We start from the raw sequence: 17474 nt of genomic DNA, 5'->3' as shown, positions 1-17474 counted from the left end.
TAAGGAAACTGTCGGGTATACCTTCTACTTAAGATCCGAAGGCAAGATCTTTGTTGCCAAGAACGGATGCTTTCTGGAAAAAGAGTTTCTCTCGAAAGAAGTAAGTGGGAGGAAAGTAGAACTCGATGAAGTACTACCTCTTGAGCGGGAAAGTGGCGCAGCGCAGGAAACCGTTCCTGTGATGCCCACACCAACTGAAGAGGAAAACAATGATGATGATCAAGGTACTTCGGATCAAGTTACTGCTGAACTTCGTAGGTCCACAAGGACACGTTCCGCACCAGAGTGGTACGGCAACCCTGTCCTGGAAATCATGTTGTTAGACAACAATGAACCTTCGAACTATGAAGAAGCGATGGCGGGCCCGGATTCCAACAAATGGCTTGAAGCCATGAAATCCGAGATAGAATCCATGTATGAAAACAAAGTATGGACTTTGACAGACTTGCCCGATGATCGGCGAGCGATAGAAAACAAATGGATCTTTAAGAAGAAGACGGACGCGGATGGTAATGTCACCATCTATAAAGCTCGACTTGTCGCTAAGGGTTATCGACAGGTTCAAGGGATTGACTACGACGAGACATTCTCTCCCGTAGCGAAGCTAAAGTCCGTCCGAATCATGTTAGCAATTGCCGCATACTATGATTATGAGATATGGCAAATGGACGTCAAAACGGCATTCCTTAACGGGCATCTTAAGGAAGAACTGTATATGATGCAGCCGGAAGGTTTTGTCGATCCTCGGAACGCTAACAAAGTATGCAAGCTCCAGCGATCCATTTATGGACTGGTGCAAGCATCTCGGAGTTGGAACATTCGCTTTGATGAGATGATCAAAGCGTTTGGGTTTATGCAGACTTATGGAGAAGCCTGCGTTTACAAGAAAGTGAGTGGGAGCTCTGTAGCATTTCTCATATTATATGTAGATGACATACTCTTGATGGGAAATAATATAGAATTTCTGGACAGCATTAAGGCCTACTTGAATAAGTGTTTTTCAATGAAGGACCTTGGAGAAGCTGCTTATATATTAGGCATCAAGATCTATAGAGATAGATCGAGACGCCTCATAGGTCTTTCACAAAGCACATACCTTGATAAGATTTTGAAGAGGTTCAAAATGGATCAGTCCAAGAAGGGGTTCTTGCCTATGTTACAAGGTGTGAGATTGAGCTCGGCTCAGTCACCGACCACGGCAAAAGATAAAGAAGAGATGAGTGTCATCCCCTATGCTTCAGCCATAGGATCTATTATGTATGCCATGCTGTGTACCAGACCCGATGTAAACCTTGCCGTAAGTTTGGTAGCAAGATACCAAAGTAATCCCGGCAAGGAACACTGGACAGCGGTCAAGAATATCCTGAAGTACCTGAAAAGGACGAAGGACATGTTTCTCGTTTATGGAGGAGACGAAGAGCTCGTCGTAAAGGGTTACGTCGACGCTAGCTTCGACTCAGATCTGGATGACTCTAAGTCACAAACCGGATACGTGTATATGTTGAATGGTGGAGCAGTAAGCTGGTGCAGCTGCAAGCAGAGCGTCGTGGCGGGATCTACGTGTGAAGCGGAGTACATGGCAGCCTCGGAGGCAGCGCATGAAGCGATTTGGGTGAAGGAGTTCATCACCGACCTAGGAGTCATACCCAATGCGTCGGGGCCGATCAAACTCTTCTGTGACAACACTGGAGCTATTGCCCTCGCCAAGGAGCCCAGGTTTCACAAGAAGACCAGGCACATCAAGCGTCGTTTCAACTCCATCCGTGAAAATGTTCAAGATGGAGACATAGAGATTTGCAAAGTGCACACGGATCTGAATGTCGCAGATCCGCTGACTAAACCTCTCTCGCGTGCAAAACATGATCAACACCAGAACTCTATGGGTGTTCGATTCATCACAATGTAACTAGATTGGTGACTCTAGTGCAAGTGGGAGACTGTTGGAAATATGCCCTAGAGGCAATAATAAAAGTATTATTATATTTCAATGTTCATGATAAATGTCTTTTATTCATGCTATAACTGTATTATCCGGAAATCGTAATACACGTGTGAATACTTAGACCACAATATGTCCCTGGTGAGCCTCTAGTTGACTAGCTCGTTGTGATCAACAGATAGTCATGGTTTCCTGACTATGGACATTGGATGTCGTTGATAACGGGATCACATCATTAGGAGAATGATGTGATGGACAAGACCCAATCCTAAGCATAGCATAAAAGATCGTGTAGTTCGTTTTGCTAGAGCTTTGCCAGTGTCAAGTATCTCTTCCTTCGACCATGAGATCGTGTAACTCCCGGATACCGTAAGAGTGCCTTGGGTGTATCAAACGTCACAACGTAACTGGGTGACTATAAAGGTGCATTACAGGTATCTCCGAAAGTATCTGTTGGGTTGACACGGATCGAGACTGGGATTTGTCACTCCGTATGACGGAGAGGTATCTCTGGGCCCACTCGGTAATGCATCATCATAATGAGCTCAATGTGACCAAGGTGTTGGACACGGGATCATGCATTACGGTACGAGTAAAGTGACTTGCCGGTAACGAGACTGAACAAGGTATTGGGATACCGACGATCGAGTCTCGGGCAAGTAACGTACCGATTGACAAAGGGAATTGCATACAGGGTTTGATCGAATCCTCGACATCGTGGTTCATCCGATGACAACATCGAGGAGCATGTGGGAGCCATCATGGGTATCCAGATCCCGCTGTTGGTTATTGACTGAGAGCGTCTCGGTCATGTCTGCATGTCTCCCGAACCCGTAGGGTCTACACACTTAAGGTTCGGTGACGCTAGGGTTATTAGGAAGACTAGTATGTGACTACCGAATGTTGTTCGGAGTCCCGGATGGGATCCTGGACGTCACGAGGAGATCCGGAAGGGTCCGGAGGTAAAGATTTATATATGGGAAGTTGTCAAACGGACACCGGGAAGTTTCGGGGTCATACCGGTATTGTACCGGGGCCACCGGAAGGGTTCCGGGGGTCCACCGGGAGGGGCCACCCCTCCCGGGGGGCCACATGGGCTGCGTGGGGCAGGGAGCCAGCCCCTGGTGGGCTGGCCGCACCCCCCTCCCTTGGGCCCATGCGCCTAGGGTTGAGGGGGAACCCTAGAGGGGGCGCCCCCCTTGGCTTGGGGGGCAAGCCACCCTCTCCCCTCTCCCCTAGGCCGCCGCACCCCCCCCCTAGATGGGTTCTAGGGGGCCGGCCCCCTTCTCCCTTCCCCCTATAAATAGAGGGGTGAGGGGAGGGCAGCCGCACCACCCTCCAAGGCGCAGCCCTCCCCTCCCCAACACCTCTCCTCCTCCGTTGTGTGCTTGGCGAAGCCCTGTCGGAGTACTGCCTCTCCACCATCACCACGCCGTCGTGCTGCCGGTGGAGCTGTCTTCCTCAACCTCTCCTTCCCCTTGCTGGATCAAGAAGGAGGAGACGTCTCCCGTCCCGTACGTGTGTTGAACGCGGAGGTGCTGTCCGTTCAGCACTTGGTCATCGGTGATTCGAATCACGTCGAGTACGACTACATCATCACCTTGCAAGCTTCCGCACGCGATCTACAAGTGGTATGTAGATGCAAACTCTCTCCCTTGACTCGTTGCTTAGATGAACTCATAGATGGATCTTGGTGAAACCGTAGGAAATTTTTTAATTTTCTGCAACGTTCCCCAACAAACCCAACAAGTACCTTCGGAGACACCTGTAGAGCACATTTATAATCACCCAGTTACGTTGTGACGTTTGGTAGCACACAAAGTGTTCCTCCGGTAAACGGGAGTTGCATAATCTCATAGTCATAGGAACATGTATAAGTCATGAAGAAAGCAATAGAAACAAACTAAATGATCAAGTGCTAAGCTAACGAAATGGGTCAAGTCAATCACATCATTCTCCTAATGATGTGATCCCATTAATCAAATGACAACTCATGTCTATGGTTAGGAAACATAACCATCTTTGATCAACGAGCTAGTCAAGTAGAGGCATACTAGTGACACTATGTTTGTCTATGTATTCACACATGTATTATGTTTCCGGTTATACATTTCTAGCATGAATAATAAACATTTATCATGATATAAGGAAATAAATAATAACTTTATTATTGCCTCTAGGGCATATTTCCTTCAGTTTTAGGGTACGGCGATATATATGGGTGCAGGAAGTACGCCGGAGGAGCCACGGGGGCCCACGAGGTAGGGGCGCGCCCCCCACCCTCGTGGGCAGCCCGTGTCTCCCCTGACGTGCACTCCAAGTTCCTTGGGTTGCTTTCCTTCCAAAAATAACTTCTCCAGTTGATTTCGTTTCGTTTCGACTTCGTTTGATATTCCTTTTCTTCGAAACACTGATATAGGCAAAAAAAACAACAAATCTGGGTTGGGCCTCCGGTTAATAGGTTAGTCCCAAAAGTAACATAAAAGTGGAAAATAAAGCCTAATATTGCCCAAAACAGTAGATAATATAGCATGGAGCAATCAAAAATTATAGATATGTTGGAGACGTATCAAGCATCCCCAAGCTTAATTCCTGCTCGTCCTCGAGTAGGTAATGATAAAAAGATAATTTTTTATGTGGAATGCTAGTTGGCATAATTTAAATGTAATTCTTCTTACTTTTGATATGAATATTCAGATCCATAAGATTCAAGACAAAAGTTCATATTGACATAGAAATAATAATACTTCAAGCATACTAACTAAGCAATTATGTTTTCTCAAAATAACATGGCCAAAGAAAGCTATCCCTACAAAATCATATAGTCTGGCTATGCTCTATCTTCACCACACAAAATATTTAAATCATGCACAACCCCGATGACAAGCCAAGCAATTGTTTCATACTTTTGGTGTTCTCAAACTTTTTCAATCTTCACGCAATACATGAGCGTGAGCCATGGACATAGCACTATAGGTGGAATAGAATGGTGGTTGTGGAGAAGACAAAAAGGAGAAGATAGTCTCACATCAACTAGGCGTATCAATGGGCTATGGAGATGCCCATCAATAGATATCAATGTGAGTGAGTAGGGATTGCCATGCAACGGATGCACTAGAGCTATAAGTATATGAAAGCTCAACAAAAGAAACTAGTGGGTGTGCATCCAACTCGCTTGCTCACGAAGACCTAGGGCATTTTGAGGAAGCCCATCATTGGAATATACAAGCCAAGTTCTATAATGAAAGATTCCCACTAGTATATGAAAGTGACAACACAGGAGACTCTCTATCATGAAGATCATGGTGCTACTTTGAAGCACAAGTGTGGTTAAAGGATAATAGCATTGTCCCTTCTCTCTTTTTCTCTCAATTTTTTTATATTTTTATATTTTTTTATTTTTTTATTTGGGCCTTCTCTTTTTTTATGTCCTCTTTTCTTTCTTTTTTTATTTGGGCTTCTTTGGCCTCTTTTATTTATTTTTTGACCGGAGTCTCATCCCGACTTGTGGGGGAATCATAGTCTCCATCATCCTTTCCTCACTGGGACAATGCTCTAATAATGATGATCATCACACTTTTATTTACTTACAACTCGATACTTAGAACAAGATATGACTCTATATGAATGCCTCCGGCGGTGTACCGGGATGTGCAATGACTCATGAGTGACATGTATGAAAGAATTATGAACTGTGGCTTTGCCACAAATACGATGTCAACTAGATGATCATGCAAAGCAATATGACAATGATGAAGCATGTCATAATAAACGGAACAGTGGAAAGTTGCATGGCAATATATCTCGGAATGGCTATGGAAATGACATAATAGGTAGGTATGGTGGCTGTTTTGAGGAAGGTATATGGTGGGTGTATGGTACCGGCGAAAGTTGCACGGTACTAGAGAGGCTAGCAATGGTGGAAGGGTGAGAGTGCGTATAATCCATGGACTCAACATTAGTCATAAAGAACTCACATACTTATTGCAAAAATCTATTAGTTATCAAAACAAAGTACTACGCGCATGCTCCTAGGGGGATATATTGGTAGGAAAAGACCATCGCTCGTCCCCGACCGCCACTCATAAGGAAGGCAATCAATAAATAAATCATGCTCCGACTTCATCACATAACGGTTCACCATATGTGCATGCTACGGGAATCACAAACTTCAACACAAGTATCTCTCAAATTCACAACTACTCAACTAGCATGACTCTAATATCACCATCTCCATATCTCCAAACAATTATCAAGTGTCAAACTTCTCATAGTATTCAACACACTCATAAGAGAATTTTATTATTCTTGAATACCTAGCATATTAGGATTTTAAGCAAATTACCATGCTATTTAAGACGCTCAAAATAATATAAGTGAATCATGAGAGTTCATATATTTCTTCAAAATAAAACTACCACCATGCTCTAAAAGATATAAGTGAAGCACTAGAGCAAATGACAAACTACTCCGGAAGATATAAGTGAAGATCAATGAGTAGTCGAATAATTATGCAACTATGTGAAGACTCTCTAACATTTAATAATTTCAGATCTTGGTATTCTATTCAAACAGCAAGCAAAGCAAAGTAAAATGAAATTCTAAGAATGGCAAACATCATGTGAAGAAGCAAAAACTTAGGATCAACCGAAACTAACCGATAATTGTTGAAGAAGAAAGGTGGGATGCCAACCGGGGCATCCCCAAGCTTAGATGCTTGAGACTTCTTAAAATATTATCTTGGGATGCCTTGGGCATCCCCAATCTTGAGCTTTTGTGTCTCCTTAATTCCTCTCATATCACGGTCTCCCTAAATCTCAAAAGCTTCATCCACACAAAACTCAACAAGGACTCGTAGATAAGTTAGTATAAACCATTGCAAAAACCTTATCATATTCTACTGCAGCAAATCACTAAAATTATTATTCAACATTGCATACTAAATTCCTCTGCATATTTAATAGTCCTATCCTCAAATAGAATCATTAAAGAAGCAAACATATGCAAACAATGCAAACATAACAGCAATCTGCCTAAACATGATAGTCTGTAAAGAATGCTGCAACATCCATACTTCCCTAGCTCCAAAAATTATGAAAGAAAATTCCCACTGTAGTAAATTTATCAGAGCTTAATATGCAAAATGTTTCCACATTTTATCACATTCTGACTTTTCTAGGTAATTATTGCAACAGCGGTAAACTTTCTATTTTCAAACAGCAACAAGTGGACTTCTAAAATAGGCATAGTAAAGGCTATCAATGCCACTTTTATTGAAATAAAATATGCAAAACATTGTTCTAAATAACAGAAAGCAAATCTTAATAAAATAAATTGACGCTCCAAGCAAAACACATATCATGTGGCGAATAAAAATATAGCTCCAAGTAAAGTTACCGATGAACGAAGACGAAAGAGGGGATGCCTTCTGGGGCATCCCCAAGATTAGGCTCTTGGCTATCATTGAATATTACCTTGGGGTGCTTTGGGCATCCCCAAGCTTAGGCTCTTGCCACTCCTTATTCCATAGTCCATCGAATCCTTACCCAAAACTTGAAAACTTCACAACACAAAACTTAAAGTAGAAAACTCGTGAGCTCCGTTAGCGAAAGAAAACAAAACACCACTTCAAGGTACTGTAATGAACTCATTCTTTATTTATATTGGGGTTAAACCTAATGTATTCCAACTTCTCTATGGTTTATAAACTATTTTACTAGCCATAGATTCATCAAAATAAGCAAACAACAAACGAAAAACAGAATCTGTCAAAAACAGAACAGTCTGTAGTAATCTGTAACTAACGCAAACTTCTGAAACCCCCAAAATTCTAAAACAAATTGCTGGACCTGAGTAATTTAACTATTAATCATCTGCAAAAATAATTAACTAAATAGCACTCTCCAAATAAAAATGGCAGCAGTTCTCGTGAGCGCTAAAGTTTCTGTTTTTTACAGCATGATCAACAAGACGTTCCCCAAGTCTTCCCAAAGGTTATACTTGGCACAAACACTAATTAAAAGCATAAAACCACATATAAATAGAGGCTGGATGAATTATTTATTACTAAACAGGAGCAAAAAGTAAGAAAATAATAATAATATTGGGTTGCCTCCCAACAAGCGCTATCGTTTAACACCCCTAGCTAGGCATGATGATTTCAATGATGCTCACAAAAAAGATAAGAATTGAAACATAAAGAGAGCGTCATGAAGAATATGGATATCACATTTAAGTCTAACCCACTTCCTATGCATAGGGATTTTGTGAGCAAACAACTTATGGAAACAAGGATCAACTTGCATAGGAAGGTAATACAAGCATAACTTCAAAACTTTAAGCACATAGAGGGGAAACTTGATATTATTGCAATTCCCACAAGCATATATTCCTCCCTCATAATAATTTTCAGTAGCATCATGATGAATTCAACAACATAACTAGCACCTAAAGCATTCTTTTCATGATCTACAAGCATAGAAATTTTATTACCCTTCACATAAGCAAAATTCTTCTCATGAATAATAGTGGGAGCAAACTCAACAAAATAATTATCATGTGAGGCATAATCCAATTGAAAACTAAAATCATGATGACAAGTTTCATGGATATCATTATTCTTTATAGCATACAAGTTATCACAATAATCATCATAGATAGCAACTTTGTTCTCATAATCAATTGGAACCTCTTCCGGAATAGTGGATTCATCACAAAATAAAGTCATGACCTCTCCAAATCCACTTTCATCAATATAATCATCATAAATAGGAGGCATGCTTTCATCATAATAAATTTGCTCATCAAAACTTGGGGGACAAAAAATATCATCTTCATCAAACATAGCTTCCCCAAGCTTGTGGCTTTGCATATCATTAGCATCATGGATATTCAAGGAATTCATACTAACAACATTGCAATCATGCTCATCATTCAAATATTTAGTGCCAAACATTTTAATGCATTCTTCTTCTAACACTTTGGCACAATTTTCCTTTCCATCATACTCACGAAAGATATTAAAAGGGTGAAGCGTATGAGACAAACTCAATTCCATTTTTTTGTAGTTTTCTTTTATAAACTAAACTAGTGATAAAATAAGAAACTAAAAGACTTGATTGCAAGATCTAAAGATATACCTTCAAGCACTCACCTCCCCGGCAACGGCGCCAGAAAAGAGCTTGATGTCTACTACACAACCTTCTTCTTATAGACGTTGTTGGGCCTCCAAGTGCAGAGGTTTGTAGGACAGTAGAAAATTTCCCTCAAGTGGATGACCTAAGGTTTATCAATCTGTGGGAGGCGTAGGATGAAGATGGTCTCCCTCAAGCAACCCTGCAACCAAATAACAAAGAGTCTCTTGTGTCCCCAACACACCCAATACAATGGTAAATTGTATAGGTGCACTAGTTCGGCGAAGAGATGGTGATACAAGTGCAATATGGATGGTAGATAAAGGTTTTTGTAATCTGAAAATATAAAAACAGCAAGGTAACTAATGATAAAAGTGAGCGTAAACGGTATTGCAATGATAAGAAACAAGGCCTAGGGTTCATACTTTCACTAGTGTAAGTTCCCTCAACGATACTAACATAATTGGATCACATAACTATCCCTCAACATGCAACAAAGAGTCACTCCAAAGTCACTAATAGCGGAGAACGAACGAAGAGATTATGGTAGGGTACGAAACCACCTCAAAGTTATTCTTTCCAATCAATCCGGTGGGCTATTCCTATAAGTGTCACAAACAGCCCTAGAGTTCGTACTAGAATAACACCTTAAGACACAAATCAACCAAAACCCTAATGTCACCCAGATACTCCAATGTCACCTCAAGTATCCGTGGGTATGATTATACGATATGCGTCACACAATCTCAGATTCATCTATTCAACCAACACAAAGGACCTCAAAGAGTGCCCCAAAGATTCTACCAGAGAATCACGACGAAAACATGTGCCAACCCCTATGCATAGGTTCATGGGCGGAACCCGCAAGTTGATCACCAAAACATACATCAAGTGAATCACGTGGTATCCCATTGTCACCACAGATACGCATGACAATACATACATCAAGTGTTCTCAAATCTTTAAAGACTCAATCCGATAATATTATTTCAAAGGGGAAACTTAATTCATTACAAGAGAGAAGAGGGGGAGGAGAAACATAAGATCCAACTATAATAGCAAACCTCGCGATACATCAAAATCGTGCCAAATCAAGAACACGAGAGAGAGAGGGAGAGATCAAACACATAGCTACTGGTACATACCCTCAGCCCCGAGGGAGAACTACTCCCTCCTCGTCATGGAGAGCACCAGGATGATGAAGATGGCCACCGGAGAGGGATTGCCCCCTCTGGCAGGGTGCCGAAACGGGTCTAGATTTGTTTTCGGTGGCTACGGAGGCTTCTGGTGGCGGAACTCCCGATCTATTGTGCGTTCTGGAAGTTTTAGGGTACGACGATATATATGGGTGCAGGAAGTACGTCGGAGGAGCCACGGGGGCCCCACGAGGCAGGGTGCGCGCCCTAGGGGGTGGGCGCGCCCCCCACCCTCGTGGGCAGCCCGTGTCTCCCCTGACGTGCACTCCAAGTTCCCTGGGTTGCTTTCCTTCCAAAAATAACTTCTCCAGTTGATTTCATTCCGTTTCGACTTCGTTTGATATTCCTTTTCTTCGAAACACTGAAATAGGCAAAAAACAGCAAATCTGGGCTGGGCCTCCGGTTAATAGGTTAGTCCCAAAAGTAATATAAAAGTGGAAAATAAAGCCCAATATTGCCCAAAATAGTAGATAATATAGCATGGAGCAATCAAAAATTATAGATACGTTGGAGACGTATCATGATGGCACCAACACCCAGTGTCGACCGAAAGGAGAGGGACAGAGGTGACGACCTGGAGGTCCCAGAGCCTGACACGCACATACCATAATAAACCGGCATCACAATGCGCGGAGGAGAAGGAGCTGCCCTATCTGCACGCTACTGGCAGAGGGCAACTCGAATGGCGAGCTCCGCATTCAAATACGCCGTCCGGGCGTTGCTACTTGTGATAGTGTTGAGCTTTCCCCGAAGAGGAAGAGATGAGGTAGTACAGTAGCAGATAGTATTTCCCTCAGTTAAGAACCAAGGTTTACTAAAACAATAGGAGATGCCACGCAAAAAAATAAGAGGTAAATGCACACACAAAAAGCAAATGCTTGCACCCAGCGATGGCAAGAGGGTGGTCAATCCCCTTGGTCTTGACAATTGCAAGAATTAAATCTGATAGTGGTAGATAGATAAAATAAAAGGGGAAATAAAAGTAAATAAATTGCAGCAAGTATTTTTAGGGTTTTAGTAATATAAAATGAATGGACCAGGGGGCCATAGGTTCATTAGATGCATATCTCCCATGAGTGTAACAACGATGGGTAGACAAATTACCGTTGGCCAATTGATAGAAAAGCATGTAGTTATGATGATTCTTCATGACATGATCAATATATAGGCATTACGTCTGTGACAAGTTGACCAAAAATCCATCTGCATCTATTATTACTCCACCCCTCGACCGCTATCCAGCATGCATCTTAATGTATTAAGTTCATAAAAAACAAAGTAATGCTTGGAACACGATGACATAGTGTAGACAAACCAAGAACAAATAATATCTTCGAGCCCCATCATTTTATCATCAGTAGCAACAATACAAATATCTGTCTTGCAACTCCTCCTGTCACAGAGTAAATGACACCGCAAGATTGAACCTACTAACAAGCACCACTCCCACTGAAGATAAATCATTCTAATTGGCCAAAAGAGATGGATAGACCGGAGAGAAATACATGGCTATAAAATCACACTATATAAATCTCAGAAAATACTCAAATACTTTCAATGAACAATCTGATCATAAACCCAAAATCCATCGAATCCCAATAAACACACCGCAAAAGTTACATCGAATAGATCTCCGAAGATATCATTGTATTAAAGATCGAAAAGAGAGATAAAATCATCTAGCTACAACTATGGACCCGTAGGTCTTGTGGAAACTACTCACACATCATCATGAAGGCGGCAACCTTGATGAAGATGGCCTTTGTGATGGATTTCCCCTCCGGCGGAGTATCGAAAAAGGCCTCTAGATGGGGATCATGAAAGAATTGAGGCTTGCGGCGGCGATAAAATTGTTTTGTGTCTCGCTCTGGGGGTTTCTGGATTTTATGGAATTTATAATGCTAGAATTGGGTCAAGCAGAGCCTTGTGGGACCCGCAAGCTCATAGGACACGCCTCTCCCTGGGGTGCGCCCCCTGAGGTTGTGCCTGATACGTCTCCAATGTATCTATAATTTTTTATTGTTCCATCCTGTTATATTATCAATCTTGGATGTTTTATAATCATTTTATAGTCATTTTTTGGTACTAACCTATTGACATAGTGCCAAGTGCAAGTGCTTGTTTTTTTTTCGTGTTTTTTACATCACAGAAAATCAATATCAACCAGAGTCCAAATGCCACAAAACTTTACGAAGATTTTTTATGGACCAGAAGGAACAAGTTGGGCCCTGGTTGCACCTGAGGGGGCGCGCTGGACGGTGATGGGTTGGATGAGATTTACCATGTAATCGAGTTATTATTGTTAAGGTTTGGTCCCTAGTATCCATTATGTTCTAAGATTGATGTTGCTATGACTTTGCTATGCTTAATGCTTGTCACTAGGGCCCGAGTGCCATGATTTCAGATCTGAACCTATTATGTTTTCATGAATATATGTGAGTTCTTGATCCTATCTTGCAAGTCAATAGTCACCTAATGTGTGTTATGATCCAGCAACCCCGATGTGACAATAATCAAGACCACTCCCGGTGATGACCGTAGTTTGAGGAGTTCATGTATTGACTAAGTGTTAATGCTTTGGTCCGGTACTCTATTAAAATGAGGCCTTAATATCCCTTAGTTTCCAATAGGACCCCGCTGCCACGGGAGGGTAGGACAAAAGATGTCATGCAAGTTCTTTTCATAAGCACGTATGACTATATTCGGAATACATGCCTACATTACATTAATGAACTGGAGCTAGTTCTGTGTCACCCTATGTTATAACTGTTGCATGAGGAATCACATCCGACATAATTATCCATCATTGATCCATTGCCTACGAGCTTTTGACATATTGATCTTTGCTTAGTTACTTTTCCGTTGCCACTGTTACGATTGCTACAAAAACTACTACTGTTACTTTTGCCACCGTTATTGTTACTTCCATACTACTTTTCTACAAAATACTTTGCTGCAGATATTAAGTCTTTTAGGTGTGGTTGAATTGACAACTCAACCGCTAATGCTTGAGAATATTCTTTGGCTCCCCTTGTGTCAAATCAATAAATTTGGGTTGAATACTCTACCCTCAAAAACTATTGCGATCCCCTATACTTGTGGGTTATCAAGACTATTTTCTGGCGCCGTTGCCAGGGAGCATAGCTCTATTCTTTGAGTCACTTGGGATTTATACCTGTTGATCACTATGAGGAACTTGAAAGATGAAAGAACCAAGATTTTTCCCTCAACTACGAGGGGAGGTAACGAATCGCCATGTAGCTCTGCACTTGATTCACCTTCTGTTTTGAGTAAATTTGCGACACCTACACCTATTATTGATTCTGATATGTCACATGTTATTGATGATGCCACTTCTGCTATGCATGATGTTTATGAGGAAACTACTTCTATGCTTGATAATTCCGTGCCATTAGGTGAATTTCTTGATAAACAACTTGCTAGGGTTAGAGAAAATGAAATTATTGAAACAGATAATATTGATGAAAGTGATGATGAAGATTCTCCCCCTAGATATGAATTGCCTGATATGCCCGAGGGTTATGTTATGGATTAAGAAACTGCTAGAGACCTTTTTGCTTGCAAAGATAGATATGATCTTAAGAAACTGTTAGCTAAGTTGAAAGAAAAGTCTTTGAATGCTAGAATGAAATATGACCCTGCTTTTTCTACTTCACCTATCTGTATTTCTGATAAGGATTATGATTTCTTTGTCGATCCTGAGTTAATTACTTTGGTTGAATCCAATCCTTTTTATGGCTATGAATCTGAAACTGTTGTGGCACATCTTACTAAATTGAATGATATAGCCACCCTATTCACTCATGGGGAAAAATTCGTTACTATTATATCCTTAAGTTATTTATGTTCTCGTTAAAGGGTGATGCTAAAACATGGTTTAATTCTCTTGGTGCTGGTTGTGTGCGTAGTCCCCAGGATATGATTTATTACTTCTCTGCTAAATATTTCCCCGCTCATAAGAAACAAGCTGCCTTAAGGGAAATATATAATTTTGTTCAAATTGGAGAAGAGAGTCTCCCACAAGCTTGGGGGAGGCTTCTACGATTACTTAATGCTTTGCCTGATCATCCTCTCAAGAAAAATGAAATACTTGATATCTTTTATAATGGACTAACCGATGCTTCCAGAGACCACTTGGATAGTTATACTGGTTGTGTTTTCAGGGAAAGAACTGTTAAGGAAGTTGAATTGCTATTGAATAATATATTGAGTAATGATAATGATTGGACACTTCCTAAACCAACTCCTAAGCCAACTCCAAAGAAAAGGGTATTATATTTCTCAGTCCTGAAGATATGCAAGAGGCAAAGAAATCTATGAAAGAAAAGGGTATTAAAGTTGAAGATGTTAAGAATTCACCACCTATTGAAGAAATACATGGTCTTAATAACCCGACACAGGTAGTAAAGGTAAATTATCTCTATAGATTTGATGAAGGTGATATTCCTCATAATAGGTCTGCTAGCCAATGCTTGGATGAGTTTGATAATTTTATTGTTAAACAAGAAAACTTCAATGCTTATGTTGGTAGACAATTGAAACGTAATGCTTATATGGTTGAACATTGAGTGATTATATGTCTAGAGTTAAAGGTGACCTTAAACTTATTAGTAAACATGCCTCTATGGTTACCACTCAGGTAGAACAAGTGCTTAAAGCACAAGATGATTTGCTTAATGAATTAAATAATAATAAATGATAATGTTGTTAGAGTTATGACTAGAGGAGGTAAAATGACTCAGGAACCTTTGTATCCTGAGGGCCACCCTAAGAGAGTTGAGCAAGATTCTCAGAGAACTAATGTTGATGCACCTAGTCCTTCTAAGAAGAAGAAAAAGAAAAATGATAGGACTTTGCATGCTCCTAGTGAACCTATTGTTGACACACCTGAGAATCCCAATGATATTTCTATTTCTGATGCTGAAACATAGTCTGGTAATGAACATGAACCTAGTGATAATGATGATGTTCATGTTGATGCTCAACCTAGTAATAACAATGATGTAGAGATTGAACCTGTTGTTGATCTTGATAACCCACAATCAAAGAAACAATGTTATGATAAGAGAGACTTCGTTGCTAGGAACCACGGTAAAGAAAGAGAACCATGGGTTCAGAAACCCATGCCTTTTCCTCCTAAACCATCCAAGAAAAAGGATGATGAGGATTTTGAGCGCTTTGCTGAAATGATTAGACCTATCTTTTTGCGTATGCGTTTAACTGATATGCTTAAAATGAATCCTTATGCTAAGTATATGAAAGATATTGTTACAAATAAAAGAAAGATACCGGAAGCTGAAATTTCCACCATGCTTGCCAATTATACTTTTAAAGGTGGAATACCAAAGAAACTAGGAGATCCCGGAGTACCAACTATACCATGCTCCATTATAAGAAACTATGTTAAAACTGCTTTATGTGATCTTGGAGCTGGTGTTAGTGTTATGCCTCTCTCTTTATATCGTAGACTTGATTTGAATAAGTTGACACCTACTGAAATATCTTTGCAAATGGCCGATAAATCAACTGCTATACCTGCCGGTATCTGTGAGGATGTGCCTATCGTGGTTGCAAACGTTACTATTTTAACGGACTTTGTTATTGTTTATATTCCCGAGGATGATAGTATGTCAATTATTCTTGGTAGACCCTTTTTGAATACTGCAGGGGCTGTTATTGATTACAACAAAGGCAATGTCACTTTTCATGTTAATGGTAATGAGCATACGGTACACTTTCCGAGGAAACAACCCCAAGTCCATAGTATCAATTCTATTGGAAAAATTTCAACGATTACTATTGGAGGTTTTGAATTCCCTCTTCCTACTGTCAAGAAGAAATATGATATTCTTATTGTTGGGGACATGCATATCCCCGTTGAGGTAACCTAGTGTTATTCAAAAATTCTCCAATTTCATGTTATTCGAAAAGAGTTTGTTAACAAGACTTGATCAACCTTGTTAGTGGATTCCTTTTGATGAGCACGGGATGGATGAAGTTAGAAAGCACAACTCTCTGTACCCTCCTTTTACTTTCTGTTATTTAGATTAAATAAAGCAAAAATAGTATTTTCTATCTGTTTTCTGAATTATCCTTGCAATAAAACTACCCTGAAAATAAAAGTTCCCCAAATGTCCTGAAAATGAAATATGATTTTTTGTAGAATATTTAAGAATTTCTGGCACTGAGAACACACCAGGGGGCCCACCATTTGGCCACGAGGGCACATGGCGCACCTACCCCCCGGGGCGCGCCCCCTGCCTCGTGGGCCCCATGTGGACCCCCTCCACTTACTCTAGCACCCACTCACTTCGTCTTCCTCCAGAAAAAATCCTCCCATAGCTCAAACCTGTGTTCTAGCTCATCTTGCTGCCATTTTCGATCTCTTTGCTCAAAGCTCCATTCACAAAACTATTTTGGGGGATTGTTCTTCGGTATGTGAATCCTCCAATGGTCCAATTAGTTTTTGTTCTAGTGATTTATTTATTGCAATTTTTTTCTACTAAGGTGACCCTGTTCTTGAGCTTACATGTCAAATATATATGGTCCAAAGTAGTTTTAATGCATGATATAGCCTCTAGGCACATGTGGGAGTAGTTGCTATCAATCTTGTTGTGTTTGATTCACTTTTATTTCGAGTCAATAAAATTTCAGAAATTTTTCAGAGAAAGAAAAATGCATAGGAAAATGTACCAAGGTGGTTCCTCAAGGAAGCAAGAACCAAGGCTCGTGATACGTGAGTCGGATGATGAACCACTGAGGGAAGCTCAAGTGCGGCCTTGTGAATGGCCGTCAGAGGAGTTTATGGTCCAGGCAGGCATCAAGGATGAATTTGACGCGTATGTGCATAATGCTGATCTTGAGGACTCCGTGTCAGATAAGTGCCTACAATACCACCACTACCTAACTGATTCCTTTGTGAGGAGGTTTAAATTTACATCCTCGTGCAATTCTCACACTGTTTTATTCGATCTTTATGATAAATCATATACCATGGACCTAGAAGATTTTAATACTGCTTGTAAACTTCCGCAGTGGGGCAATGTTAGTGAACCTCACAAATCTGAATATAAAGACTTTCTTGCTAGTATCACTGTGGGGGAATCTAGGGAAATCACACAAGCTACCATAGGGAGCATTCATTTCCCTTCCATACATTATTTTGCTCTCTTTATAGGTAGATGC

This window comes from Triticum aestivum, chromosome 3A (assembly GCF_018294505.1).
Source record: "Triticum aestivum cultivar Chinese Spring chromosome 3A, IWGSC CS RefSeq v2.1, whole genome shotgun sequence".
NCBI classification, from domain to species: domain Eukaryota; kingdom Viridiplantae; phylum Streptophyta; class Magnoliopsida; order Poales; family Poaceae; genus Triticum; species Triticum aestivum.
This window is presented reverse-complemented; position numbering follows the sequence as displayed.